Source organism: Hyperoodon ampullatus (assembly GCF_949752795.1).
Source record: "Hyperoodon ampullatus genome assembly, chromosome: 5".
In the NCBI taxonomy this organism is placed as follows: domain Eukaryota; kingdom Metazoa; phylum Chordata; class Mammalia; order Artiodactyla; family Ziphiidae; genus Hyperoodon; species Hyperoodon ampullatus.
The window spans coordinates 51238777-51241914 of record NC_136918.1 but is presented as its reverse complement, the minus strand read 5'-3'; the positions used below and the strand labels follow the sequence as shown (position 1 = coordinate 51241914).

The 3138-nt window shown below is 49.2% G+C and overlaps 1 pseudogene across 1 annotated transcript; it reads left to right on the top strand.

Moving 5' to 3' along the window:
• The first annotated feature begins 1957 nt into the window (after positions 1-1957).
• LOC307053984 (tubulin polyglutamylase complex subunit 2-like) lies at positions 1958-2844 on the top strand (annotated as a pseudogene). Its single transcript has one exon. The product of its transcript is annotated as a tubulin polyglutamylase complex subunit 2-like (transcript).
• Positions 2845-3138: the final 294 nt, after the last annotated feature.

The window sequence follows — 3138 nt, the reverse complement described above, 5'->3', positions numbered from 1 at the left end:
TAAGTTTTAAAAGGAGGAATGCTTGAAGTATCTGAAATACAACAATGATTAAGACATAATATCATACATCACATCTATACATATATCTCACATCTTCTTTATCCATTCAACTGTAACCAGACACTTAGGCTGTTTCCATATCTTGGCTATTGTGAATAATGCTGCAGTAAACATGGGAATGCAGATATCTCTTGGAGATCCTGATTTCATTTGCTTTGGAAATATACCCAGAAGTGGGATTGCTGGGTTATATGGTAGTTCTATTTTTAATTTTTTGAGGAAACTCCATCATGTTTTCCATAGTGGCTATAAGATACTCTCCTAGCTCCAAAGCATATTCCTATCATGGCATTTACCATATTCCTTTTGACTATTTTTTATTACATTTTTATGGGTCTTTCTTTTCTATCAAGCAGTGTCTTGAAGGGAATTCTTGTCAAATTCTATGCCTAGGACTTCCCTCCACCTGTCAATGCAGGGGACACGGGTTCAAACCCTGGTCCAGGAAGATCCCACATGCCGCACAGCAACTAAGCCCGTGTGCCACAACTACTGAGCCTGCACTCTAGAGCCTGTGAGCCACAACTACTGAAGCCTGCATGCCTAGAGCCCATGCTCCACAACGAGAGAAGCCACTGCAATGAGAAGCCCGCGCACTGCAACAAAGAGTAGCCCCCACCCACTGCAACTAGAGAAAGCCCACGCGCAGCAACGAAGACCCAATGCAGCCATAAATAAATAAATAGATAGATAAATAAATAAATAATTTTATTATTTAAAAAAATTCTATGCCTAGCACAAAGTGAGCACTCAGTAAGTGTTTGTAAAATTGAGTTGAACTAAGTTGTCTTTCATAAAACTTGTTTTCTTTTTATGCCAAAAAAGGAAAGAAAATGGGAGTTAGAGCTAGAAAAAGAAATAAGAAAAAGAAGAGAAAGGAGGTGTGTATTCAAAATGCATTAATAGTAGGGGCTCAGTTAGTATTTTCCAAATAAAGTAATAAGAGACTATGAAATGAGCACTAGTACGTATCAGGCATTATGTGAAGCACTTAAAATACAACAATGATTAAGACAAAGTCCCTGCCCCAAAACAAGATTACAGAGGGAATACACAGATTAATGAATAAAAGGAACAGATATCACTGAGTTAAATAGTGGTAGGGAAGAGACAAGGTCACCCAAGGATAGTCATCGGTTCAGGTCAATGCTCTTTAACCAATTTACAAGTGCTAAACAGTCACAACCAAAACTGGCCTATGGGGTTTCCCTGGTGGCGCAGTGGTTGAGAGTCCGCCTGCCGATGCAGGGGACACGGGTTCGTGCCCCGGTCCGGGAAGATCCCACATGCCGCGGAGCGGCTGGGCCCGTGAGCCATGGCCGCTGAGCCTGCGCGTCCGGAGCCTGTGCTCCGCAAGGCCACAACAGTGAGAGGCCCGCGTACTGCAAAAAAAAAAAAAAAAAAAAAAAACTGGCCTATACTCTGAAGTTTGGGGAACTTCCCTGGTGCCTTGATAGCACATGTTTCCTATGTGGATACTAAATATTTCCAGTTCTATGAGGTCAACTCGACACATCGGAAAATACTACACGGAAACAACCGCCACTGGGGGCGTCGTGCCGAGGCCGTCCCACCCCGGTCTCTACGCCCGGCCCGATTGGCCGCATGGCGCTGAGGCCCGCCCCCGCTTGCGCAACCGGCCCCAGAGGGGCGGGAGGGTCCGGGCGGTGGAGTCGCTGTGTCCCGGCGGCGTGGCGTGGAGCACCCGCCGGGGCCGCGAGAACAGACGCCCCGCGGAACTGCTACTCCCAGAGCAGCCCGGGCCCCCCATCTCCCCGCCGCGCTCTCAGGCGCCGAGCACTACAACTCCCGGCATGCCGTGAACTTGACGGCCGCGCCTCCAGGGTGGAGTCCGGCCCTCCCGTCTGCCCCGCTCTCCCGCCCCATCCCCGCCGCACGCGGAGCGGGGACGCGAGCCACGGAGGAGACACCGACCCCGCTGCTGGGCAGCCGCAAGCCGCACCTGGAGAAGCTGACCTTGGGGGTCACCCACATCCTAGAATCATCCCAAGGTGTGACAGAGGTGACTATCATAGAAAAGGCACCTGCTGAATGTCACATGATTTCTTCATGGGAACAAAAAAATAACTGTGCTGCCTGAGGATCTGAAGAACTTTTACCTGATGACCAACGGCTTCCACATGACATGGAATGTGAAGCTGGATGAACACACCATTCCATTGGGCAGCATGGCAATTAACAGCATCTCAAAAATGACTCAACTCAACCAGTCTTCCATGTGCTCTCTTCCTAACGCACCAACTCTTGCAGACCTGGAGGATGATACACAAGAAGCTAGTGAGAACCAGCCAGAGAAGCCTCACTTTGATTCTCGCAGTGTGATATTTGAGCTGGATCCTTGCAACCTGAATGGGAAGGTTTGCGTTGCCTACAAAAGAGGGAAACCAGCATTAGCACAAGACACTGAATTCTGGTTCCTGGACAGAGTATAATTATACTGGCATTTTCTCACAGATACCTTCACTGCCTATTATCTCCTGCTTATCACCCACCTGGGCCTGCCCCAGTGGGAGTATGCCTTCACCAGCTATGGCATTAGCCCACAGGCCAAGCAATGGTTCAACATGTATAAACCCACCAACTACAACGGCCGACTCCTTTGTGAACAAGCTGGATCCCAGCAAAGTGTTCAAGAGCAAGAACAAGACATTAACCCCCCCCAAAAAAGGGCCTGTTCAGCCTGCAGGTGGCCAGAAAGGGCCCACGGGTCCTCCTTCCACCTCTGAATCCTCCTCTGGCTCTGGAAACCCTGTCCGAAAATGAGCGCCCCACCTCCAGCTCACAGCCATCCCCACAGCGATGATTTCCAAGCACAGATGCCCCAAGCGTGGCCCAAGCCTCAGATTCTGTGTATGGAACCATAGTCCTCTCCCCATCCGAGTGACAAACTCCTAGGCCTTTTACTGCCATTGGCTTGAGCCAGGAGTTGGAAGGGCATACTCAGCTCTCCCCAGGAATCCTTCTCTCATACCCCTTACAGCAGGTTGTGCCACCTACTAATTCTGGAAGCTGTGGAGAATGTAAGGTGTAAGTGACTAAGTAGATCTATTAAGAGCT